This window comes from Diceros bicornis (genome assembly GCF_020826845.1).
Source record: "Diceros bicornis minor isolate mBicDic1 chromosome 32 unlocalized genomic scaffold, mDicBic1.mat.cur SUPER_32_unloc_2, whole genome shotgun sequence".
In the NCBI taxonomy this organism is placed as follows: domain Eukaryota; kingdom Metazoa; phylum Chordata; class Mammalia; order Perissodactyla; family Rhinocerotidae; genus Diceros; species Diceros bicornis.
In genome coordinates, this window is record NW_026690908.1 from 531,142 (window position 1) to 558,270 (window position 27,129).

The 27,129-nt window shown below is 48.1% G+C and overlaps 1 protein-coding gene across 9 annotated transcripts in view; it reads left to right on the forward strand.

Moving 5' to 3' along the window:
* Positions 1–27,129, forward strand: part of LOC131402214 (ral-GDS-related protein-like) — a 353,959-nt gene that overhangs the window by 221,905 nt on the left and 104,925 nt on the right. For 2 of the 9 annotated variants that reach the window (XM_058537090.1, XM_058537099.1), the window contains exon 1: positions 17,528–17,870. The exons of 5 other annotated variants lie outside the window; for them this stretch is intronic. The gene's annotated coding sequence lies outside the window, so the exon portion shown is untranslated. Of the gene's footprint in view, positions 1–16,745; positions 17,289–17,380; positions 17,871–26,977; positions 27,031–27,129 lie in introns of those variants that run through there. 2 more of the 9 variants (XR_009218413.1, XM_058537093.1) reach the window with 2 other exon arrangements.

The window sequence follows — 27,129 nt, forward strand, 5'->3', positions numbered from 1 at the left end:
CACCTTCAACCACGTAACTACAGGAAGTTCAGACCTCGTCTTTCTAGGGCCACTTCCCATTGTGACCTTGGGGAAAAGCGGGGCTCTCTGACTTAGGGAAAGTGAACAACAAAATGTCACACTCAGTGTGGGAGAGGCGCAATGCAGGGGTCCTGCTGTGCAGCCCTCGGGGCCGTCAGGGCGGTTCACCCCGCTCGGAGAGCAGTGACGCAGGGTGGACGGAGTGGGAGCCTTGACCGTGCTTCTACCTTTTGTTTCAGTCATTCTACTTTTGGAAACCTGTCCCAAGGAGACGCTCTCTCATATGAACATTTCAGATGCAGAGATGAGTGTTTCTAGTAACAAAAATTTGCAACAACTTTAAGAGCCAAGGATGGGAGATGGCTGCATGGATGATGGCATGCTCACAGGTACTGGGGCATCATACAGCCATCAAAAAGCATACTTTCAGCATGAGAAAACAATTGTGCTACAATCTTAAGTAAAAAAAAAAAACACATTACGATTCAAATTCAATATTCATATGTGTGACATTATGTAAATAAAACGGGGAAAAATCCCAAGATCTGTGCATAGAAAAAATTTGAAGAAAACACAACAAAGTGTTTACAGTGGTTATCTTTGAGAAACAGAACTATGGTTGATACAGCTTTTAACATTTTCTGCTTCTCTAGATTGTCAGATTTTCTCAAATGGGTTCATATATATTATTTTTAAAAGGGAAATGTAGATAAGAAACTAAAAATATATCTCTTCCTCCTAGAAGAACAGCTTTTGCCAACTTGTCTTTCCTCTTCTGCTCCCTCTGAGGGATTCTGTGTTTTTAAGGGGCCACTGTTACACTCGGGGAGGATGGAAGTGCCGCCAGCCTGAAGGAGTGGGCCCTGGAGAGGGACTTCTCAGGTGGAGGCGGAAGCAGGAGGCCTGGGGACCTCTGCCAGGGCTGCCTGCTCATCCAGGCCCCAGTGGGCCAGCTGGAGACGCAGGCCTTCAGCCCTTGGTAGAGATCTGGTGCAAACACACGATGGCCTCACTGACAGAGGAGGCACAGGGTAAGCTCTGGCCACGGAGTTCCTGCCCCTCCAAGGGGCCCTCACCCCCAAGTCCAGCAGAGCTGAGGGGACCAGGGAGAGGGCAGGGGCTGCCACCACCAGTGGGACTCTAGCAGCAAACACCTTTCTCAAGTGACACCTTATGTGAAAACCCCATCAGCGGGATGGACTATGTAACTTGTGAGGCCCAGTGCAGAGAAAATATGCAGGACCACTTCTTTAAAAAATGACAAAATTTCAAGATGGTGACAGCAGACCACTAAACCAAACACAGACTTTTGTAAACATGGGTCACATGCCCCAGAAGCTGGCAGAGGGCGGGAGCTGCTCTCACCGCCAGCCCTCCTGGCACCCTCAGTGCCCACCTGCTGGGGTGACCCTAAGGGATCTTAGAGGAACTCAGGGCTCTGGAGAATTCAGAGGAAATGCCACTGATGATGTGAAAAGAGCTAGGGCTTGAGACCCACGCAGAGCAGGCTCAAATCCTCCTTATGCTGCTTCTCAGCTGTGTGACCTCCAGCAAGATGCCTAACATCTCTGAACCTCAGGCCTTTCCCGTAAAATATGAAGGTGAAATGAGGTCACCCCTGTATGTAATGGGAAAATTTGAGGGCTTGGTGCAGAGAAGGTGCTTAGTAAACGCTAGCTCTCCACCACCCCCTTTTGGGGGAAAACTTAGAAAAGCAAAAACACCCAGATTCTCCCAAGCACCTGCCCTGTCACCACCTAAAGAGCCCTGGGGATCATGCCTCCTCACTGGCAGCTTAGCACCAGGCTGGGTAATGGGTCTCTGAGCACCCTCCAGCCACATTGCTGTGGCTCCCCTCCCAGCACCCTTTTCCCCGCCCATGCTACCCGGCCAGCCAGCTCCAGAACACAGCCCGAGTCTCCTCTCCTAGGATGAGCTATAAGGATGCCAGAGAGACTTTTGCTACTTCCTGCAGCCCCCTCCCCTCCCAACTGTTCCTCCTCTGCCCCTGCTCAACACCCTCAGCTCCTACCACCCTGGAGACCTGGGAACCTCCCCAATGTGTCTGGGATTTGAGCTGAACTACAGAATGGAAGCCAAAGGGACTCTGTCATACACCCCATTGGTGGACAGGCAAACAGGCTCAAAGAGAAAGAGTGAAACCCCTGGGAGTCAGGGCAGCCCCAGCCTAGAAGCCTGTCCCCCTCTTCCTGCAGTGGTCTCTGTCTTTCTCTGCCACATCAGATGCCCCTCCCTGGTCCCTTTCTCCACGTGTGTTCTCTGCTCCATCTCTCTGTGATGACCCAGCACTTTGGCTGTTGGAGGTCCCTGGTGTTGTCCTCCTTGGGGAGCTGTCACAGGGGACTGTGCCCTCTCCCAGCAGTTTGTGCACTGAGGGCAAACCCCTACCCTGGGGTCTCACTGAGTACAATAAGAGCAGGGGGTGGAAGGTGCTGAGTGGGCGCAGAGACAACCCTGAGCTGTGTGGCAGACGTCCAAAGATAGTAGCTCAGGAAATCACAAACATGCCACAGAGCCAACTCGCCTCCCTTTTCAGGGCATGTGGCTTTGTCCCCTCAAGACCACTTGCTGATCTGCAGGATGAATGGGCTCTGACCATTGAGCCTATGGTGCACTTTGAGAGCAAAATGGGACAGTTACCCAATCTCCACTTTCGGGTTGCTAAAACTACCCCGGCCTGTGCTTGAAGAGCTGCTGAAAATATCTAATGGAGAAATATTCAGGGCTGATGCAGGCTTTTCTGTTTTTTCAATTCTCTGAGAACCTTGGCACATGAAATAATGGCTGTTCTTGGATCTGAACTCTAAAGAGCTAAGGGACTCACACACACATGCTTGTGGAGAGCTCAGAGACTCGTGGATGCCCAGTCAGCACCCTCACTGCCCTCATGTCAGCACCCCCATCCCAGTCTGCTCTCTTGGCCAGTTCTGGGATTTGCACGCGGTATTCTTTTCTCTTTAGGATGGCAGGGTGTGTGTGTGTGTGTGTGTAAATGTAGTCTGTATGTTAAACTGATGGCGCTCTTCTCAGAGACATCTACAGGACACCTACTCCCCAGGGACCAGAGCAAAAACCAGATGCAGTCAGGTCAGGCTCTCTGCTCCCTGCAAAAGCAGCACTGGCAGTCTGGGAGCCTAATTTAAGGATCGGGCCGGGTGGGCAAAGCTCTGGAAAGCTGTGAGCCTGCGGACCCTGCAGAAGCCTTGGGACACGGCCCACCCCTGCTACGAGCCAGTGTCAGGTTGGCGGGAGGAGCCCCAGCCCCACTGACATCACAGAGGCTGCCTTTCCCTTATCCTGCAGGTCCCTTCTGGGGATGCATTTGCTTTGGATCTGGGTTGGCTTGGCTAACATCCAAGCCTGCTCAGTTGACCTTTGTCAACGATGGTCATGGAGAGTTGGGACTTTGGCTTATACCCCAACACTCTGGCTACAGTCTAGCTCTGGCTGCCCAACCTGGCCCAATGCCTGGCATCTCAGCTGAACCCTGCCCACTTGCCACCACACAGTGTGGCCTTCTTGGCCCATCACAGTCGAACCCTCGTTTGCCACACCCCTTAGGTGCACTGCTCGTTGGCTCCTGCCCCACCCCACTCCCCTCTCTAGAGACAGTGTCTTTAACCCAGAATTCATTTAGTCAGTGCAGTCATTGACGGAGGAATTAGTCCATGGTTTTCTCTCTTTTGTTAGCAGTCAAGGTTTTGCTAAAGATCTCTGTACTTCTTTCTTTTTAAACAGCTGCCACACAACTCAGTTCTCTCTCCTTCATTCTCGATTCCCTCTGACCTGTTCCAAGCCTAAGAGATGCCCATCTCTGTCTCCCTTTGTGCCAATCCTGTCAGCATGTCCTGATGGAGTTTCTGTGGTGGGCACCATGCTGGGCACGGGTGAAACACAGCCAGAGGTGGATAAGTCAGATCCCTTCCCTGGAGGAGCTTCCAGCCTAAGAAGCGGGTCAGATACCCACAGAGGTAACTTATACTCCAACAAGGTGAGGCCAGACCAGAGGTGCACACCTCCTGCAGTGGGAGGGTCTCACCATGGAAGCCACAAGCGCTACCCAGAGATTTAGCAGGACAAAAAAGGAGCCCAATTGGGCTGGCCTTGTGGTGTAGTGATCAAGTGCACACGCTCTGCTGCTGGCGGCCTGGGGTTCTCATCCCGGGCCTGCACCCATGCACTGCTTGTCAGGCTATGCTGTGGTGGCATCCCATATAAAAGTGTAGGAAAATGGGCACAGATGTTAGCCCAGGGCCAGTCTTCCTCAGCATCAAGAGGAGGATTGGCGTGGATATTTGTTGAAGGCTGATCTTGCTCACACACACAAAAAGGAGCCCAGCAGGTGTGTTATAGAATGGAAGGAATTGGAGCAGAGGGGATAGTGTGAACAAAGATGCCGAGTACGACAGGGTGTTGAGTGCAGGGCAGCAGGGGTGGGGATGGCAGGAGGAACATGGGAAACAGGACTCAAGGCACAGACTGGGCCCTGCAGAGGGGCTGACTGGGGAGGGGTCAAGGCGGCCCTCTCCATGACAAAGTTGGTTTGCAAACCTGATTCCTCGGCTACAGTTTTACCTTAAACCCTGAACTAAAGATCTCTGCAGTTTCTTGCAGAGTCAGGCTTCCAGGATTCTGAGTGCTTCCAAGCCAGGAAAATACCACGACCATCTCTAAACTCCTACCCTGCCTTCTAGGGTTGCTTGAGCAGTCCCAACTTACTTCCAATCATAAATGGGAGAAAAATAGCTATTAAAACAATGAAATGGTGCCAAACTGAAGATTCTAGAGGAGGGGAGGATTCTTCTCAGAGGAGGATGCTCCCTTTGTTTTAGATGGTCCTTGGAGCTTTCTGGTTACAAAAGATGAGGTCCAAGAGGCCTGTTAGGTGGGAGAGAAGAGACTGAGCAAAGCTGGATAGTTTTGCTTAATAAATTTTGTGCAGACTTTTGTTTATGTGTCATCTCCCATTACCTCTAGGAAGAGATGGCTATGGGTGGAGGCTCCAGCGCTGGAGAATATAGAGGGAGTAGAGACAGGGCCGATGTCCTCGAAGTGTGACCTGTGAACAGCCCGCTTAGAAGGGCCTAATACCTGGTTTAAAGCTTCGCTGTTGCTGCCCTGAAATTCTTAAGAGCACTGCACTTTCATTTTGCACTGGGCCCAGCAAAGTATTTAGCTGGTCCTGAAAAAAGGTATAGAGAATCGTATATTGTTAAATGATTAACCACCAGCTCTCTCAAATAAAAACTCTGACTGGTAGCACCGGCCGATTTCCATGGTGTAAACATTCCTACCTTGGCCCATTTTAAGCTACCGAAGGGTGAATAACAAGCTTGCAAGATTCTTGAAAATTTCACAAGTGACTTGCAAGTTGGTATGAGCCAGCTCCAGCACATCACTGGACGGGGACGAGGGTCTTGGCAGATAGAGGGATTATGAACACCCCCACCACCAACAAAATGGCAGTTGGGAGCGTGTGGAGAGAGGCCAGTGTGAGGAGAGGAGGTCAGCAAGAAATCCCTGTAGCAGGAAAGGCTGAGTGACAGGAGGGCAGGTATGTCTTCTATTCACATTTAAGCTGTTTTCTGTTTCAGTACTGGAAAACACCTTGACTGTATCTAAACCATTCAGAAAGTCTGGTCCATACTTGGCTGGTGTCAGGGGCTTGGGGACTGAAGGAGGAGCCAGTTGGGTGTCATTAGGGCTTTCCTGGATACTCTGGTTCTCCTCCTGGTGCAAGGCAGGACTGTACAGCCCAGGACCCTGAAGTCCGGGTGTGGTCATGTGACTCACTTTGTCCAGTGAAACATGAGCAGAGCTGTCAGGCATGATTTGTCATGATCCTTCCCCTGCCATGGGACTGGTGAATTTCCTGATGGTGGAGCCCCATCAGACTGAGTCCCTGTCTCTGAGTGAGAATGTTGTGGAGCAGAACACACAATGGACACACAATGTGAGAGAGAAAGCAATCTTTGTTGTTTATGCCACTGAGATTCGGAGGCTGTTTGTAATTGCAGCAGAATCTAGCTCCACCTGATGGGCACGTGGAGTGACCACACGGGGGCAAGGAGCAGTCAAGACTGAGTGAAGACAGCCACTGTGAGAAGTGATATTAGAAGTCAGGAGAGCAGAATTGGAAACCAGACATGGCTAGGAAAATGGAAGACCCTGAAAATCCTCAGGAATATGTGGGATGGGGTTTGAGGAAGTTTTCTGGCTATCAGGTGGACCATGAGAGCTTGACGCCATCCAGGTGACACAGTGGTTCCTGAACATGCACGTTTTAGATGGCCCATCTCCCCAGCAAGGAAGGAATCAGTTGTGGGGCAGGTACAGGTCAAGGATCTAAAGCCAGGAGACCCAAGGTTAAGCCTGGATTCCAGCGCTGGAAGTGACCTTGGAGTGACCTTGGATAAGTCCCTTCCTCTTCTGTGGACATCAGAGTTCTCAGATCCCTCCCAGCTCTGATGTTCTAAGACACTCTGTCTTTGTCATGGGCGTCACTCATCACTTACTTGGCTTCTCAGTGCCTCCTGCCTACCTGATGGCCTACTTCCTGGGAAATGTGCTCTGTTTCACCTTCCTGGAGCCCCTCCAGAGCACACAGCTGCCCTCTGCCCTGCAGGATGTTTATGTGTGTGTGTGTGTGTGTGTGTGTGTGTGTGTGTGTGTGTGTGTGTGTGTTAGAGAGAGAGAGAGAGAAAGAGAGAGACTATAGCCAGAAAGCTTTACCAAGCTGATCTTTTAAAGTCTTGTTTAAAGAAATCGTTTGCCCTAGAGAGTAATGTACTCAGTTGGAAACGTTGTTCCAAATTCCCACCAAAAAGGCCTCTGCTGCCACACTGACACACACACACTCACACACACACACTTTCACTCAAAACTGACCAGTTTGGTTCTCTCCAGCACCAGAGAGGGCCCTGCCCTTTGCACCCACCCCTTCTCTGGCCTATCAACCCCCGAAACTTTTCAAGGTCATATGCGACATGAACCCGCACCCTCTTTGGCCATAAAGTGACTCATTTTCTACCTGGGTTCACACCAAAAGCTCTATTATGGTGCCAGTCACACTTTACCACAATCAGACCTTAAGTGCAGAAACTTCCATCTCTTACTGCCTACCACAGAGCCTGATGTCCATTCATTCATCAAGCCCCTACAGAGTACCTACTATGTGCGAGGCAGAAGGGACACAGTGATAAAGGACACTCCTGCCTTCAAGGAGGTCCCACCAGGCTGGATGGGGGACAGACACCCAAGGACCTGGCTCTGACGTGGCATGCTGAGGGTGGGAAAGCCGAGGGAGCAGGGGACGTGGAGCACATTCTGTGATGAGAGTCCCCAGGAGGAGGCATTCAAGCTTGGTAGGATTCCACCAGGCAAGAAAGCGTGGGGGTGGCAGGAGCACTCCAAACAGAAGCCCCAGCATGTGCCAAGGCCAAGAGGTGCACAGCTCATGACCAGGGACACTGGCTGGAGCCCAAAGTGATAGGGAAAGAAGAGCCTGGGGCAGAGGATGAGGCAGTGGTCAGCTGATCTTAGGCAGTTAGTGAACGAGTGATTGAGTGAATGAATGACACGCTTGATCATGAAGCCACTAATCTGGTGCTGGTCCCTAGACCTATTCCCTGGTCCCTAACAAGGACTCAACTTGGCTTCAGGGATATGTGTAGGGCTAGGATAGATCTCAGAATGAACCAGATGGTTTGGACATGGGAGAAGCCCTCATCCCCGGAGCCATGTGACAAGAGGCTACGAGTGGCAAGACTGGCAAGTAGACACTCACACCTGGGTTCTAGTCCTGGCTCTGCAACCTCCCAGCTGTGTGAGCTTGGGCAGGTGACTTGAGTTCTCTGAACCTGCTTCATCTTTTGATCCTATGAAGATGGCTATGGGGACTGACTAAGGAAGCTTGTCTGACAGTGCCTGGTGCAGGGTAGAGGAGGTGTGTGGAATCTTAAACTTTTGTTCAAGCTCAAGTTCCAAGCTGATGTGACCATTAGTTCAGAGCTTGGCAGCGGTACCATAATGTGGAATTGGAAACTTTGGCTCTTTGAACATTCCAGGCAGAGCTGGCTTCAAGGGCGTGTGATGGGGTCCTATGCTCAGAAGGCCCCATGCTTGGGGCTTCAAGTTCTGCAGTTGCCACCCTGAAGTTCTTAATCATTTCTCTTTGAATTTGTTTTCACGAGTAACATCTGATGGAACAATGGAGCACTCCCCAGGGGAGTGGAGCCTCAGCCCTCATGTGTTACTGCCTCCTGCTGCCTCCCTGGGATGGTTTCTCAGCTGCTCGCTCCCCAAACGCCGGCACCCCAGAACCCATGACCTCGTCTACCCTCTGTCTGGGAGGAAATGGGTTGAGTCAGCCAGGAAGACACACCTCCCACTGTGAGTCACCCCCCACCCTCTGCAGGGGCCTCGGGGTAAGTGCAGAAAGGGTGAGTGCAGTGCACACCCGATGGTGTCTCAGGGCAGAGTGAGAAGACAGTGTCTGGCACTAGGTGGGTGACTCAGCACGGGCATCTTACCCACCCCTCATCTAGGTACCAATTGTATCATGGCACAGAGGTTAGAGGAGGTTGGAGGTTGATATTGGGGGGTCGCCTGTCTGCCATGGGTGGGTTGGTGGGCTGTGAGAAGGGGAGGTCGACTTCCCCGACTCCACCCAGGGCCTTGCATTTTTCCCTTGCATCAGGCCCTACAAATCATGCATCCGACCCTCGTTAGAATCTATGTTTCCATTTTCCCATCCTCAGCTCAGAGTCCACGGTCCTCGTGTGATGTGGCCAAATGGCTCTGAACATCTGGTGAGCATGGTGAGATGAGGGGGGAGAGGCAATCAGATCATTCCGTGCTGGGGTAGACAGCTGGTGAGGGGCGTCTAAGGGACAGAGAGCCAGCGCCTCCCAAGCTTTAATGTAAATGGCAATCGACTGGGATGTTGTGAAAGTGCAGATTCTGATTCTGGAGGTCTGGGCAGGGCCTGAGATTCTGCATTTCCAACATGCTCTTGCTTCATGGACCACAGTTTGAGTAGTGAATTTCTACAAGGCTTAACCTAGGAGCAGCGTGGCCTCCAGACTCATGCGCGGTAAGCCCCTGTAGGAGCTCTTACAACAGGCAGAAGGAACGAATGCTTGGAACTGAGCCAGGATCCCACACTATGACGACCTACCCGGGACTCTGTGTCCCTGGACTCCAGCTGATAATGTGGGAATGCTTAGTCAATGTGGTCATCAGAAAAGTAACTAAAAACTCGTCCATAAATAACCTCACTCAATCCTCACAACCTGGCCAGGCAAGTATAAAAAGGCTGTTGTATAGATGAAGGAATGGAGGCACAGAGGATGGGGGGATGTACTCCAGGTTGCAACTGTCAAGTGGCAGAGGTAGGATCTGAACTCAGATCTAACTAAAGCCCTTCCCACTCTGCCAGCATCACTAAATTTAAGTTTCGAGGCTGGCATAGCTGTGACCGGAAGCTGCTCCCCCTGCTCGTCATGTGCCCCCTGGTCCTGCAGGAGCCTGGAGTGTGAGGTGTTGGGCTTGTGCCCTGTGTCCCCTGGCCAGCCTCCTCTGCACCCCTAGCCAGCAGTCACCTCTGCCTTCAGCCGCTCGATATTGATCTCCCCATCCTCCATCTCCTGCCGTAGCTGCTTGGCCACTGTCTTCTCGCCTCCACGATCTGCAGCAGGTGCAGGTACTCCTGCATCAGCGCTTCATGCTCCCTGGCCAGGGTCTGGTAGCTGTGGACAGTCAGACGTGGTAAGACACTGTCTTCTTGTCCGCCAGAGATCCAAGCAAAAGTGGGGCTCCCCCACTGACTGCTATTAGAAGATCCTGACTCCCAGACATGGTGCACAGGGCCTTGACCTGGCTGCTGTGTTGTTACCGACTGCTCTGGCCCCTTCTCCAACTCCTCTCTCACACTCTGACCTCTGGTCCCTCTAACTGATCCTGTTCTCTCTCCTCCCCATCCAATCCACCCCCAGGCCTTTGTACAGGCTCACTCTCTTGTTAAGGGTAATGCATCTGGTAACTTTAAGTTAAAGTCAACTCTCAAATGGAAGAACAAAGCCCAGAGGACAGCACATCTGTTTACAACACGGTTCACTGAGTATTTTGAGCCCACTGTTGAGACCTACTACTCAGAGAAAGAGATTCCTTTCAAAATATGACTGCTCACTGGCAAGTGCTGTGATTCCCATGGAGAGACTGATGCTGGTGTGTGCCCCCCTCCACACACACACAGAAGTTAGGAAAAGTCTTATGACTCACATAATAGAGGTCTCTGAGGAGAGCAGGGCCAGAATCACATGCAGCTCTGAAAAGGCTTGAGGGAGCAAAGAAAGGAGCCTGGCCTGGGTTCTTATTGTGGTTTGGGGTTTTAAACAAAAAATCTTCAATGAAGTTTATCAAAGATGGTAACGCATATTTTATTCAGAACCACTGTGATACGCAGAGACCCCTGTGATGTGATTCACAGCGGGGGAGAAATGAGGTTGGGCTCGACTCTAAATGCAGCATGGGCAAGTGGGTTTTCACAGCCAGGCAGCATGGTGGGGGTCAGGGGATGGAAAATTACTAAGAGAAAGTCAAGTGTTGGGGTTTCTGGCTAACCTGACCTAATAGGATTCTTACCAGAGACAGGCCAGAGTGATCAGACACCACCTGAGGGATGGTGGAGGAGGAGGAGGTGCCTGAGCAGATCTCAAGTGTGATCAGACATTCGTGTGTGGGTTCTGGTTAAACTGACTTTGCAAGGTTGTTGCTAAAACTGGATTTTACAAGGAAGTGCACAGACAGGCATACAAGAAGGTTCAGGGGCCTGACTAAAGTTTGGTCAAAGCGAAAAATCTTTGCCAGGGCTGAGACCAGGGCAAGACTTCTGCACACAGACAGGGATTGTGTGGTTGGATCCAAAGCCAATGTCAGAGAACAGAGCCTCCGGACTTGTTCCTCAGCTTGTCCAGGTGTGGACACGAGAGGAAGAGGGAGAGGAGAGGCGTAAGTTGTCAGCATACATCAAAAAGTGCGGAGTCTGACCGCTCATTACAAGGACAAACATGCGTACAAAAATATACATTCACAATGGCTTGTTTTTATAGAAAGAAACACCAACAGGAAGCTCAAGGATGATCAGAACTGTGCACTGGGGGTGGCTGGAGGGGACCCAGAAGTGTTGGCAGTGACTCTTCTGAGGTTAGACTTTTCTATCTTACAGATTTATCTAATATAAATAGAGAAATTTACACATACCATGTTTTCCCATTTCATAGCTTTTCTTTAACTTAAACTTCTGTACATAGGAAACCATTCTAAGATTTAATTCCTTTAGCACACTAACGGTTACAAAAGAGTAACCATACGAAATGACATTTTCATATCTCTCGCTAAGTAAAAGGACAAGCTGCATCCTAGTTTGTCCTCCACTGCGTCTCACACAGGCAGGATTTTCAAGAGTCAGTGGCACATTATAATGCAAGAGGGGTTTGGGATTAGCTCCTTAAACATAGTGGGACTAGTTTGGTTAATTTTCTTCACATCAATTAAAATAGAAATTCCATTGTTTTAGCTTTTTAAATGTCAATGTTCTCTAGGGACAAGCACATGCAAACACTGATGTAAAAATTAAAATGCACCTGAAAACTTCAAGACATTCATTTCACATCTTGAGATTCTTTTGCCTAAAAACAAAAACTCTATTTAGTTCTACAATTTTCTTGCCTTACTGACATTATATCTCTCCATCAATTCACATTTTTAATCCCAAGAAACTCAAAATGTTATTTCTCATACAGGAAATAAAATTACAAAGAGCTAAGGGAAACCAGAAATATAGGGCTGCACTGCTCAATCGATACAGGAATCCAAAGCAAAGAAACACAAATATTGGGATCAGCACAGATAAGCTGCCTGCTTCCCACAGGACAGAAGGAAAGCAACATGCAGAAAGTTAAACACATTCTAAACTCTCCTGGTAGAGACAGAAGCCCTGGAGTGGGTCAGTCCCTGGTGCAGAAGGGTGGCGATACCTGAGCAGCCACAGGAATGGACTCTGGGAGCTCATACACCCTCCCCTGCCTGGGAAGGAAAAGAAGGGCTCCCTCTCTCAACTTCCACTCTCACAAGTGAGGAGACTCTCGACAGGATGCAGTTTAATGTTGTAACTCAAATGAACCCTAAATTCATAAACTCTAATCCAGACACAGAACTCCTGACATTCACAGACTTTCTCAATGTGAACAAATTACACTCTGCGGGGCCCCTACACTGTGGGTGCAAAACTCCACCCTACGTGTAGACACAGGCTCAAGGGAAGCAAAGGGACAACCTCAGGAAGGGCAGCAACTCCCTCCCCCTGTGCAGGTGCCTTCCCAGCTTTCCAGGGCTCTGTAGCTTCTCTCAGCAGAAAGCCTCCTTCTGCAGTGAGTATGAGCAGGGAGGACACCCAGGAAGAACGTGTGGGCCTCAAGTACTTCTCAGTGCAGGCTCAAGGGGGGCTTATCTTAGAGACCCTGACCCCAGGCCTCTGCTCCCAGTCATGTTGCTTTGGACCACAGTGACCTTGTAAATGGCAAACCCAGTGTTTGAAGAATCCAGCAAATTCACACAAACCTACACTTTAATGGAAAGGAGAGAAGAAAGTTGTAAAGCATTTTTCTAGTTCAACAAGAAAAGCCACATGTATTTATTACTTTCAGAAAATAATGTTAATTAACTATTTCCGTGGAAAGACATTGTTTTATAAACAATTAATCATATTACAACTTGCTGTGCAATTGTAAGCCCTGGAATTCCATTTGAAAATACTGCATCACAAGGAAAAGAACAGAACTAACAATATGACTACACACGCTCAGGGGAGGCAGAAAGGGAAACAAGAATTTTTAACACATACAATGTAATACTAGAATCTTTTTTTTTCTGAAATTTACCTATTTCTTGCATCTTTGGAAATATTTTATACTGCTTTTCAAGCCCACTGATTACATAAACTTTAACTTTTGAAAACCTGAGGCTCCACTAAGTGAGCAAATCTTTTCAAGGTGACAAACCCAGGGAGGGGCAGTGCAAACAGGCCAGAACACCCAAGAAAGTTGGCACAGAGGAACCTCCACTCCAAGGCCTTCCAATAGGATGTCTGTGCCAGGAGGGAGCCTGGGAGGGGCACAGGGACTTCATACGACAGATTCCAGGTGGCCATTCTCTGCTCTCCTCTCGTGGAAAAGAGCCACAGACAAACTATAAATCTCAGAGTCAACTCAGCCAAAACCAAACTCCCACAGCTCCCCACCAAGCAGGACCTCTCCAAGTCTCCCCAGCTAAGTTTCTTGACTCAGGCCATAAACTCAGCACCGACTTCAAGTCCTCCCTCCCCAGCCCCACCCCTCACCACTTCCCATCTGTACACAGTCCTACTGTCTCGATCTCCAAACACACCCAGAATTCAACCTCCTCTCCCCACCCTGACCTACATCTCCAAGGCCTCTTGCCTGGCTTATTGCAACAGCACCCTAACTGGTCTCCTTGCCTCTGCCCCGGCCCCTCTGTGGTATGTTCTCAACAGAGCAGCCAGATCAAGTCTGCTAAACCTATGTCCAGCCATGTTACTCCTGCTCTCAAAACCTTCCAAAGGGTCACCATCTCATTCAGAATAAATCAATGCCCGAGTCCTCGTTATGACCAACAAGGGCCGACGATTGGGCCAAAATCACAACTCTGCTTTCAGCTCCTGCTGCCGTCACCGGCTGTGCCCTGGCCACACTGGCCTCCTTGCTGCTCCCAGAGCAGGCCACTTGCTCTTCCTCCTGCATTGCTTTTGGAGCTTGTTCAAAATCTACCTCTGCAGTGAGACCTTTCCTGGCCCTCCTGGCTACAACTCCACCCCCCTCCAGCCTGGCACACATCACTCTCCCACATGAGCCACACCATTGGTGTCACATCTAGAACGTCACCCAGGGCATGCTTTTTGTGTTTTGCTCACTTCTCTGGCACCAGGGTCTAGGACAATGCATGAACCAAACCTTGCGCTCAATAAGAAATGTAGCTTAATGAATGGATAACTAGAAAAACTACCAGGAACTGCCTAACCCTTGGGCAAGGGAGGCCGAATCTGTAAGAACACCAGGGGCCAGGAGAGGCTGATCCATTAATCAGCCCTAAAAGGACGCACAGCATCATGTTAGAAAGAAAACTCCCCACCCCATCCTACAAATACCGTACATGTTCTTATCAGCATCAACAGAGGCCTTCAAACAGAAACACCTTTTCTACTTTGAAGCAGCCTTCCGTGTCTCATTACCACTCATCGCATGTCTTTTCCTGACTTTACCATGATGACTTTCATATCTAAGGTAATATGACTGATATTAAACTGTGTTTTCTACCTTAACCAAGTCTCTCCTGGGAATGGTCATAGGTATGTAAGCGGTAATAACCTGAGAACAGATGGAGAAGTAAATAATTCTATTCCTTCCCCCACCGTGTGCCCCCAGCAAACAGTGCATCACTGTCTGATTCTTTATCTTTTTTAAACAAACGTCACCAGAAATACATCTGCTGAACATGCTCCTTTGGAAGTCAGCCACCTCACGTTTAAGTGGCCAGATGCCACAAACCATTGAAATATTGCCTACTAGTCTACTGTACCGTTCCCAAACTGAGATTTCAGTAAACTTACGTTGCAGCTGCCAGGAAAAGAAAAAGGAATTAAAAACAATGCCATCCTGCCGCCTGGTCAGCCTGCTTCGAGGTTCAGCCTGAGGCAGGCGGCACTCTGTGCTCAGGCCCTCCGGGCCGGTCCAGCAGGTGAGTCAGCACCGGGCACTGTGTGGCCTTGGTCTGTGCCACCATCTCTGCTCTGGGTGCCTCGGGCCACTACGGCCTCCCCATGGCCACCAGCACCCACCTTATGGCCTCCACCACCCTCTCAGTCCCACCCCATGACCACCGTGCTCTCCATTGATTTGGGCTGAGGCCTACAATGTCGGGAAACAGGGTATTCTGGAAACGCTCTTCCTTAGGTCACTATCTTCTGGCATTTGCTGTGACTTTTCTGCTCTTTTGATGGCAGTGAGCCTGCCTTGATCTCTGTGATCAGGAATGTGGCTGAGCAAAAGCCGCTTGTACCTCCGGGATGGACGCACCTCCCAGATGCTCTTGCTAGACGGGTCCTGGCAGTGCAGGGAAAGGTGGCTCTGCACTGGAGGTGAGTCCTGGAGAGGCATCTGACAGTGGACTCTGCATTTGACAGCATCCTGGGTGGTGGAGGGCGTGGCCCACTCCTCACCCGGGGGTTTACCCTGGGGACTCGGGGAAGGGGCTCTCTCTTCACTTCTTCCTTGGGCTCCAACAGCATGGTGAGGAGTTTGCCTGTCCCCTGGCTTGGCTCCCTTCATGAGGGCTTCTGGAATTCAGCCAGTTCAGTGAGTCCTTTCCTGCGGACTCCACACTGGAGGTCCCAAAACAGTGCACTGAACACATTTTACTTTGAAAATCTCCTGGCAGATCCTTTTGTTTTGCATTGCAGGTTCTTGTTGAATTTTGAAAGAGCTGAATGCCACTTGTTGTCTGTAGAATTATTGAAGGTTTACAGTGGTTTGTTCTAAGTCGGAAGTTGTTACAATCTATCCAAAGAACTAGTAATGTGAGCTTGTTTCATAGGTCAGCCACCCTGCTTTCTTGACAGTTCCTTCAGAGCCTGTGTCCCATAAGTTTTGTTACTGTTTTTGAGAATGAGACAAAGCACTGCAGTGAAGGTTGCTCTTGGCATGTGTCATTGTTTAACGTGGTCTGGGGGCAAAGGAGGTGGTGGTCCTTTGGTAACTAGTCACAAAGCATTGAGAAAGGTTAGAAGGTCATGTTGCTTGGAACTCCCTGAGGACCTAGTATCCACCTGGTCTGGTCCACAGCGGACTCAGGGGGGCTAGATGACCTCAGGTGGAGCAGAAAGCCCTTGAGAGAGACCCCCCAAACCCCCATGTGCAGAGTTTGGTCTAAATAGAGAATTTACCCTAATGAGGAGAAGAGATGATGAAGTGTCTTGGTCAGTACCTTGCAGGGGCTTGTTGCTTTGTACAGAGAACAGCTTTCCTCCTGGTAAGGGGAGGACAGGAGGAACACGCAACCACAACCCTTGGGGCTGACCTTCTCCTGGCGGCAGTCCTGCATACCTCAGCTACTTGAGCAGAGCTGGGGCCAGACGCCCCGCTGAGTGCCTGGGAGGCTCTGCTGTCCGACGCCTGGCCTGGCTTTGAAACAGGGGGACCAACCCTCGCTGTTTTAGCACTGCGTCCCATGGACAGCAGGAGGGTTGGGTAGCCATGAGCTTCTAGGAACTATTTCTGAGGCTTCCTGAAGCCTTTCCTGTTGTCTTGATGCCATCCTGTGCTATCTGCCCGAGTGTCTGTGTCCCTACAGGGCACTTACCACAGCCTGGGAGGAGGTATTCACCTTTCTTCCTCCTCTGCCTTAGATGGTCAGTTTCTTAAGGTAGACAGTGGGTCTTTCATCTTTCTATTCCAGTAATAACTTGCAAGCAGAAGGTGCTTCTTAAATCTTTACTAAAGGTTTAAATGGGTAAATTGGCTACAGGTGTCGGTGTTCCCAAAAACACTTGTTTTGTTTCTATACTTGATTATTTTAGGGGTAGACATTTAATCCTTTCTTTCTAGTTACTTTTTCATTTATCCTTGCAGGCTCCACATAAAGGGCTCAATGTCTGGTTCAGTGGTTAAAAGTTGTTCACAGGGATGACTGGACCCCACTAAGCATTCTTTCATCTGTAGTGAACGTTTCACCAAAAAAAAGCTCTTGGAAAGGCTGGATGGTCAGTATTACATGCTCAAGCCATGGCCGTGCCCTCCATCTTCCACCTGATTGAGAAGGGGGGGCTGAAGTCCGTGGCTGCCCCAGGAGAAAGGACACCAGGAAGGCCACCGGGGACCTAAGGAACATGCGAGTGAAGCAGATGGGAAAGGAGCTGCAGGTTCATCGTTGTCCTTGAGGGAAAACCTGAGGGCCTAGCAGGGCTCCCGCAAGTTGAAGCGAGCCACTGTGCAGGGTGAACCTGCACCCAGGGCTGCCCAGGAAGCCGCCAGTCAGGAGCAGGTGCAGAGTCTCTGGAAGGAACTCCAGGATACAGTGTGGCCTCCACAGCATCAGGCAGCCAGGGAGATGCAAACATGTCTGCTATGGATGCTGGCAATGAGACCCGCCTCTTCCCTGCCAGGGTCTCTTAGGTAAGAGTGGCATTTCCGTGGGTGACTTTATCCCTCAGGATCTGGGGTGTGCAGATTTATGGGCTGGCAACTTTCTTACACTTTCTTCTCAGAGCACACTCGAGAAAGGTCATCTGTCCCCCACGAGGCTGTTGACCGAAAGAGGTTGAAGAGAGATGTGGAGCCCAGCTGCAGAGGGACCAGCCTTGTGCCTGACTAGGGCTTGGCCCAGAACCCTCAAGTTCATCATTCACAATGATGCCTCAGAAAGCCTCCCAGAGCCCCTCCACCCTCCAACAGATGTCACCTTAAAGCCAGACACAGAAGCTGTGCAGAGCAAGCACAGCAACACCGGCCCCACGTCTCTCAGAAAGGTCATCCTGTCAGCACTGGGGGCCCAAGAACTCCTCAACTCGCTGCACTCCTACTGCTTCTGCTCCCAGGGGAACAGGAGCACGGGTGCCACCTGTGGGAGCAGGTGGAGAAGAATGGCGAGCTGAAGAGGGGCAGCTGCCGACAGCCAGGTGCACACGCTGCAGGAGGAGCTGGACGAGCTGAAGGGAGGGGGCTCCCTGCCTTAGCAGCCTGGTGCCCCCCGCCGAGGTCAGTGCCCGTGCTCGGGGCTCCCCCACTGCCTGCTCATCATGAGGGGTTTCCTGCTATGCAGCAGACTGCCACTGACCACTTCTTTGTGCAGCATGCCTGCTGCTGTCTTGGGAGAAGGCTCTGCTGGTAGCTGCCCCTTGCAGACAGGGAGCCCAGGCTGCAGAGCTCACCCCGCCAGTTCTAGGGTGCTCGAGAGGCAGCGGTAGTTGTCAAGGTTTAGCCGCTGGGAAAGGAGGCATTGCAGGTCTGCTGGGAAAGCCAGACCTACACAATGAACGGTGCCTGGATCCTTGTTTTTCCACTTGAACAGGAGAAAATCAGCTTCTGTTGCATCCCTCACACAAATGTAAATTCCAATGAGTTAGGATCTAAATGTGAAATAAAATCGACATAGTAACTATTAGAAAAGTTATAGGAGACTCTTAAAGTCATGGGGAGGTTCTTTCCATTTGTGTTTTAATGAATATCCATGAACTGAAGTCATTTTGAACATTTTAATAATTTCTTTAAAATTTTAAACATCTTTTTGAGTAGAGTACATTCTCTTTTGTAAATATTAAAGCACTACAGAAATATATAAGCTAAGAAGTGGTAAAAACTCCTATTTCTCACCTACCTCCCAACTTTTATTCCTTGTTGGTAGTAAAATTTGGTGTGTAATCTCCTCAACTCTTCCCTGTGCTTTACATGCATATTTCTCCACCTGTACGAATAAGTTGGATATATTTTTGGTGTGTTTATTGGCTATGTTTCTGATTTTCCCGCTCTCTTACAGTTTAGTAGTTGTAAACATTGGTTTCTCAATATTCCTTATGTATTGAGGGTACCATCTTTTGCCTGTTATACATCCATGGAAAACATTTCCCTACCACATAGTTCATTTAATCTGGATCAGTGCTTGTCTTCCCAGATGTCAGTAACACTTCAGGAGGGAAACGGCTCTATGTGACTGGCTGTTCAGGATCTCCGGGACCCCCAGGGCAACAACCATTAGGACAACACAAAACAAGAAACAAAACCCATCCTGCGTGTTTCCAGATGCATTCTGGTGGAAGGACAGCTCCAGTTGAGGACCGCTGATGTCTTGGTCAGAGTTATCCACTATGTTCTCCTATCACGTTAAAGCAGTTTCGGTAGTTTCTTGTACCTGATGGTACAGTTTGGTGCCTTTGTCTGTTCCTTTTGGTCAGACTGCGCAAGGTTTCTCACTGGTACAAGTCTTTCCAGAGAGCCAGCCCTTAACTCCATTGCTTAGGTCTGCATTGTTTTTCCTGCCTCGTGAATCCTCACTTCATTCGGCTGTTGTTGGTTTTATTGTGGTGTTATTCTGGCTCCTGGAGGGAAGTGCTCAGCTTCTTCATGTAGAGTTGATATTCCCTGATACCTGCAGTGGAGGCTGTGTCTCTTCTGTCCCTTAGTCTCCACGCCATGGATTTGGCTCATGCTGCTCTCAGTGCTGCTCATTTCTAAAGAGTTTGTCCTGTCTGTCTGGATCCCCTCTGTAACCTGAGAGATTTAGAAGGGTGTGGACAGATTTTCAAGTGGATAGGTTGGGGGAGGGGAGCCAATATTTTGTGATTATTTTTTATTTGTATTGCTTTAAGGTCCCATAATATGGTTACTTATAGATTTCTGCTTTTTGGACTCTTTAGAGATTTCACTGTGGCTTAGCACACAATCCATTGTGGTGACTGTTTCATTGTGGTTTGAGAAGAATGTTTCCTCTCCACTAGTTTCTTATGTTGTTGTCCCTCAGGCTGAGGCTAGATCTAGCTTTTTTGTGTTTGTCAACAGATCTGTTTCCTAACTTATTGTATCACTTAAGGGGAAGAGGAAAGTGACTGAATTGACTTAGTATAAGGAAATAGGAGGCTATCAGATAATGGACTATCTCATACACAAGATTTTTTGCCCAAACCTCAAGGTAAACACTAAACAAATAATCAAAGCAAAACTACATATGATAAACAAAGAGAAAACTAGAAGAATCATAAGACAGAACAACCAAACTGAATTGGCAGTCCAAAACAAGTGGGACAAGAAACAAAGGAAATGCAAAAGAACCAGAAAATAAGTGACAAAACAGCAACATTAAGCCCTCATATATCAATAATTACCCTAAATGTAAATGGATTGAACTCTCCAATCAAAAGATACAGAGTGGCAGGATGGATTAAAAAGCAAGACCCAACAATATGCTGCCTTCAGGAAACACATCTTAGAACTAAAGACAAGCACAGGGTCAGAGTGAAAGGATGGAAGACAATACTCCAAGCTAATGGCAAACAAAAGAAAGCAGGTGTTGCCATACTCATATCAGACAAAGTAGACTTCAAGATAAAACAGGTTAAGAAAGACAAAGAAGGGAAATATATAATGATAAAAGGGACACTACATCAAGAAGACATATCACTTATAAATATATATGCACCCAACATAGGAGCACCAATGTACATAAAGCAACTATTAACAAACCTAAAAGGAGAAATCAACAACAACACAATAATAGTAGGGGATCTTAACACCCCACTTACAGCAATGGATAGATCATCCAGACAAAAAGTTAATAAAGAAATATTAGACTTAAATGAAAAACTGGACGAGATGGACCTAGTAGACATATACAGAGCACTCCATCCAAAAACAGCTGACTACACATTCTTCTCAAGCGCGCATGGAACATTCTCTAGGGTAGACCATATGTTGGGAAACAAAGCAAGTCTCAATAAATTTAAGAAGATTGAAATCATAACAAGCATCTTTTCAGACCATAAGGCTATGAAACTGGAAATGAACCATGAAAAAAAAACTGGGAAAGTGACAAAAATGTGGAGATTAAACAACATGCTACTGAACAACCAATGGATCATTGATGAAATTAAAGGAGAAATCAAAAACTATCTGGAAACAAACGAAAATGATAACATGCCATATCAAACCATATGGGATGCAGCAAAAGCAGTCCTGAGAGGGAAACTCATAGTGATACAAGCTGCTATTTTTTTTTTAAGTAAACACTCTTTTCCTTTATCCCTGTCTTCTCTGGTACTTTAATAATGCTTATCTATTTCTTTTCATGGTATCCCATAATTCACACTGCCTTTCCCCATTCCTATGCAGTACCGTTTTTCTTTTTGTTTCTTTGACTGGATGATTTCAAACGACACATCTTCTAGTTCACTAATTATTTCTTGTACATGGTTGAATCTGATTTAGAACCTCTCTATTAAATTCTTCAGTTCAGTCGTCGTGTTCTTCAATTCTAGGATTTCTGTTTGTTTTTCCTTAATGATTTCTGTTTCTATAATGAACTTCTCACTTTTTCATGCACTGTTTCCTTATTTCATTTAGTAGTCTATCTATGTTTTCTTAGAGTTTTATGAGTTTCTCAAAGAGGGTTGTTCTGAAGCCTTTGTGTCATAGTTCCTATATCTCCATTGCTTGGTCGGTCATTGGAGTTTTATTCTTTTTCTTTGGTGGTGTCATGAGTCTTTGATTATTCATGATCCTTGTGGCCTTCCATTGGTGTCTGCAAATTTGAGGACGTAGGCACCTCTTCCACCCTTTACAGACTGGCTTTAGCAAACCAAAGCCTTCATAGTCATCCCATCTAGGGGTCCTGGGTAGGCCATCTGGTGGTGTCCAGGGGCAAGCTTGCTGCTGGAGTCCTTGGACAGCCTGGTACTGGGGTGAGTGGAAAGCTTGGGTCTATGGTATTGTGTCTGGCCCTGGGCACAGCTGGGACCCTGAGATCATGAGTAGCCCCACTGGAGCCTGTTTTGGCAGGTCCTCTTTGAGAGCCTGCAGCCACAGGAGTCATCCAGGGCCATGAGAGTTCGCCAGTGCTGGGATGAGCTGAGAGCCTTGGTTCAAGGGAGACTGCCAGGAGCCTGGCACCACGAGAGACAGCTTGTGCTGTGGTAGGCCAGAAGTCTGGATTCCTGGGAGCCTGCTGGGATCCTGGGGCCACAGGAGCTGCCTGAGGCTGCAGAAGCCAGCAGGCACTGGATCAAGATGGAAGCCTGGGTTCATGGGAACCTGCCGGTGCCTGGTGCCATGGGAGCTGCCTGGGGCCGCCTGAGTCAGCAAGCACCTGGGTAAACTGGGGGCCTGGTTTTGTGGGAGCCTGCAAGGAGCCTCGTTCCATAAGAGCTGTCTACAGCTGCTGGAACTGGCAGGTGGTGTGGTGATCCATGGGCCTGAGTTCCCAGCAGCCCCCTGGGAGCCTGGTGTCATGGAATCTACCTGGGTTGCTGGAGCCAGCAAGTGCTGGAGTGACCTGGGGTCTTGGGTTTGTGGGAGCCCACTGGGGTCTTGGGTTTGCCCTGTTACAGAAGCTGCCTGTGGCTGTGGGTGCTGCCTGTGGCTGCCTGGCATACGCAGGACCTTGGGTGAGCCAGGGTCTGGATTCACCAAAGCCCACCAGGAGCCTGGTGCCAAGGACACCTCTTGTGGTCACAAGAGCCACCTTGGGCTGTTGAAGATGGCAGCTCCTAGGCTGAGATGGGGGCCTGGGTTCCCAGGAGCCTGGTGGGAGCCTGGTGTCAAGGATGCTGCTTGAGGCCGCCAGAGCTGGCATGCTCCAGGGTGAGCCAGGGGCCTGGATTTGCAGAAGCCTGCAGGGAGCCAGCTAGGTCCACGGGAGTCAGCCTGGCGCTGGGGCAGGCTGGCTAAGGTCAGGCAGAGTGGAGAAGTCCCTTCTCATTGGGAGGTGTTTGATTACTGATTCAGTCTGCTTATTTGTTACTGGTCTATTCAAGATTTCTATTTCTTCATGATTCAGCTTTTGTAGGTTGTTTCTAGGAATTTATCTATTTTGTCTAGGTTACCCAATTTGTGAGTGTACACTAGTTCAGAATAGTCTCTTCTGATCTCTTTCTGAAGCATCAGTTGTAATGCCTCCTCTTTCATTTCTGATTTAGTTTGAGTCATCTTTCTTTGTTTTCCTAGATATTTTATCTAAGGGTTTCTCAATTTTATTTTTTCCAAAACTCAACTTTTACTTTTATTAATCGTCCATACTGTCTTTCATTTTTTTTTCCACTCTCCTCTTGGTGACTTCCATCCTTCTGCTAACTTTGGGTTTCATTTTTTCTTTTTTTAATGCTGTGTGTTGTAAGTCAGGTTGTTTCTTTGACATCTTTCTTCTCTTGTAATGTACAAGTTTATCACTGTAAATTTTCCTCTTAGTACTATTTTGCTGCAGCCTATAAGTTTTGGTGTGTTTATTGTTTCTTTTTTTTAAAGATTTATTTATTTATTTTCGCCACAAAGCCCCAGTAGATAGTTGTATGCCATAGTTGCACAGCTTTCTAGTTGCCGTATGTGGGACGCGGCCTCAGCGTGGCCGGAGAAGCGGTGCGTCGGTGTGTGCCCGGGATCCGAACCCGGGCCACCAGCATCAGAGAGCACGCACTTAACCGCTAAGCCACAGGGCCGGCCCATATTGTTTCTTTTTGTGTGTGTGTGATGAAGATTGGCCCTGTGCTAACATCTGCCAATCCTCTTTTATTTTATTTTATTTTATTTTTTGCTGAGGAAGACTGGCCCTGGGCTAACATCCGTGCCCATCTTCCTGCACTTTATATGGGATGCTGCCACAGCATAGCTTGCCAAGCGGTGCGTTGGTGTGCACCCGGGAACTGAGCCGGCGAACTACGGGCCGCCGCAGTGGAGTGCACGCACTTAACCGCTTGTGCCACCCGGCCGGTCCCTATTGTTTCTTTTTGTATGTTTTGAGCTGTTTTCTAATTTCCCTTTTGATTTCTTCTTTGATCTACATTTTTTGTGTGTGAAGAAGATCAGCCCTGAGCTAACATCCATGCCAATCCTCCTCTTTTTGCTCAGGAAGACCGGCCCTGAGCTATCATCCTTGCCCATATTGCTCCACTTTATATGGGATGCCACTACAGCATGGCCTGACAAGCATGGGTTGGTGCGTGCCCAGGATCCGAACCCAGGCCGCCAGCAGCGGAACACATGCACTTAACCGCTACAGCACCTGTCTGCACCCTGATCTACTTTTAAGTTTAAGAGTTTTTGTTGAACTTCCACATATTATGAATGTTCCAGTTTTCCTTCTGTTATTGACTTCTAGTTTCATGCCATTGTGTTTAGAAAAGTTACTTGGTATTATTTCAGTCTTCTTTAATCTTGTTAAGACTTGTTTTGTGACCTAACATGTGATCTGTTCTGGAAAATAGTCTGTGTGCCCTTGAGAAGAGTGTACATTTTGTTGCTGTCCAGTAAAATATTCTGTGTGTGTCTGATAGGTCCATTTAGTATTTAATGTTTTCATGTCTGCTATTTCCTGATTTTCTGTATGGATATTCTATCCGTTAAAAGTGGTCTTTGAAGTCTCCTACTATTTGCAACTTATATACGTGAGAGGGCTCTTATATTGGGTATATATAAAGATCTCTTAGAACTCAATTATAAAAGACAAGTCAATGAAACGGGGTAAGCAACTGGAATAGACATGTCTCCAGGAAATATATAGACGGCCAATAAGCACAAGATAGTTGCTCAGTATCATTAATTATTAGGAAAATACAAATTCAAAGCACAATGTGATACTATTTCACACTCAAAATGAAGGCTATATTCAACATAATGGAAAATAACAAGTGTTGGTAAAGATGTGTAGAAAGGGAAACCCACATACATTACTGGTGGGAAAGTAAAATGATGCAGCCACTGCAGAAAACAGCTTGGCATTTTCTAAAATCTTAAACCTAGAATTACCATTGACCTGGAGAGGCCCATGGTAGATATGTCCAAAAGAGCAAACTTGCCCATAGACATTCAAAGCAACAGTGTTCACAATGGTCCAAAAGTGAAACAAACCCAAATTTCTATCCAGTTATCACTGCATAAACCAAATGTGGCCTATTCATAATATAGGATATTATAAGCCATAAAAAAGAATTAAGTACTGCTACATGCTCGGCCGTGGGTGAATCTTGAAACATGTGTACTCACTGAAGCCATCCACAAAGGCAATAGATAACAGGATGCCATTTGAATGAAATGTCCAGAATAGGAAAATCCATAGGGGGAGAAAACAGATGAGTTGTTTCCATGGGTTTGGGTTAGCAGAAAATAGATTGTGAATGAGTATGGGTTTGTTTGGGGGTGTTGAAAATGTTCTGGAATTAGATAGTGGTGATAGCCACACGACATAATCATTGTGCTAAAAGCCACAGAAATGTATACTTTGAAATACTTAAAACGGTGTATTCTATGTTAAGCAGATTTTCCACATAAAATTTTTGAATTTTTTAAGTTAATCAGGGTATTGGTTAATTTTAAGTTGGCTGGTATATTTAATAAGTGTAATTAATGGAGTTATTAGGGGTAGGGCAAGTTGTAGCCAAGAGAGTAAACATCCGACGAGGGCTATAGTAACAAATCCTATGACTATACAAGCAACAGTCTAAAATCCAGTCCATTTCCATTGTCCCCAACTTGGAGAGACCAGCCATGAAAATAGGTCAGTGACCTCGGGGGCCTTTGGTATCTATTCAAAGATTTGGGTAATATTATGCAATATTTTAACCTCTTGGGCCATTTGGTGAAGGTAGGTTTGAACTTCTCTGTTGATGTACACTCAGCAAGTGTGGTTCTAGGAAAGGCACCAACCCCTCCTTCCTTGGCCGGTATAGACAGTCTAGGGCCAGACAATTTTCTAAAACCATTTAGGCGAGAGACTCATGAGAGTGTTGTTCAGGGGTTAGGATATGTTCCTATGGAGTTGTTGTCCATGTTCTGTTAAGGTTGTTGATACTTCTTAGTTGCCTCAGTTTCCTGATTTTGTGTGGGTAGGGCCACCGCACCTGTGCCCAGTCCAGTCAGTCAATCCTAGTAGAACTGAACACCCAGTGCTATAGGACTGACATTGTTTCTATGGGTTGGTGGTAGCCTGTCAGGGCAGGAAACTCAGGGGACCTGCGACCTGAGGGAAGTAGGCTGAGAGAGAAACAATAATGCGTTGCACAATATAGCCTGGAGAAAGCTGCTCAGAGAGCTGGGGAAGAAAGACGCTCACTGGGTGAGAGCCTTGTGATATCAGCCCACAGTGAAACCCAAAAGTGGATGCTCCTGGTGTGAAATATTCCTTAGGTGTCTTGAGGTAAAATAATTTGCACGCATTCACTGGTTACCTGTGCTATATGATTTCAGGGGGTATGGTTAAAGTGTTTGTCGGCCAAGAGCTGTTTGTGCCTGGGCACAAAATCACCAAAGTGGCCTCGAAGGCTACCCCAAAATGACCCCTCAAGGAGCAGTTGGGGCAGAAAGTGGGTGGAGCATTTTGAAGGAAGCCTGGGGCAAAGATGTTGTTCGATGGAGTTGGCTACAACTGAGTCTCTCTGCAGGGTAAGCCCTTCAGCTGGGGTACAGTAGGTGATTGGAGGCCAAGTGACAGACCCTGTGACTCCTGATTCCCAGTGCACGGTTAGACCTCTAAGCCCATTGGACATAAATGGTTGTGTTTGTGAAGCATCTTGCTGGCAGTGTGGAAAGTATAAGGGACGTGTGGTGGGAGACGTCATGATAGTGTCGGGAGGAGCTGTGTGTGAGATTACGGTGTTGAAGGGGAAGGACTGGAGGCAGGTGCAGTGGGTGTGTGACTAACAATGGTCAATGAAGGGACAGCTGGAGTGTAACTGGGGAAATCAGGGACCAGCAGAAGTAATGTGTTTAAAACAAGACACCAGGGCAGGCCCAGCTGTTAAGTGCGCACGCTCCACTACTGGCGGCCTGGGTTCGGATCCCGGGCGTGACCGACGCACCTCTTCCCCAGCCATGCTGAGACTACATCCCACATACAGAAACTAGAAGGATGTGTAACTATGACATACAACTATCTACCTGGGCTTTGGGGAAGGAAAAAAGGAGGAGGATTGGCAATAGATGTTAGCTCAGAGCTGGTCTGCCTCAGGAAAAAGGAAGAGGAGGATCAGCATGGATGTTAGCTCAGGGCTGATCTCCCTCACAAAAAAAAAAAATAAATAAAATAATAAAACAAGACACCAGGCCCTAATAGAGCCACTTAGCCTAAGTCTCACATCAACAAGCCGAGATTTAATTAGACTTTTTGCCCTCCCAGGAATAGAATCATAAACCAGTCAATTGGGAATCGCCTGATGAGCAGCAGGTAGGTCACCTTCCTAATAGAGACCTGCCATCCCCTAAAGGAAGGTAACCTTGCAGTAACCAACCCTCTTTTTGGTGTAGTGTAATTTCCTTGTTCCTG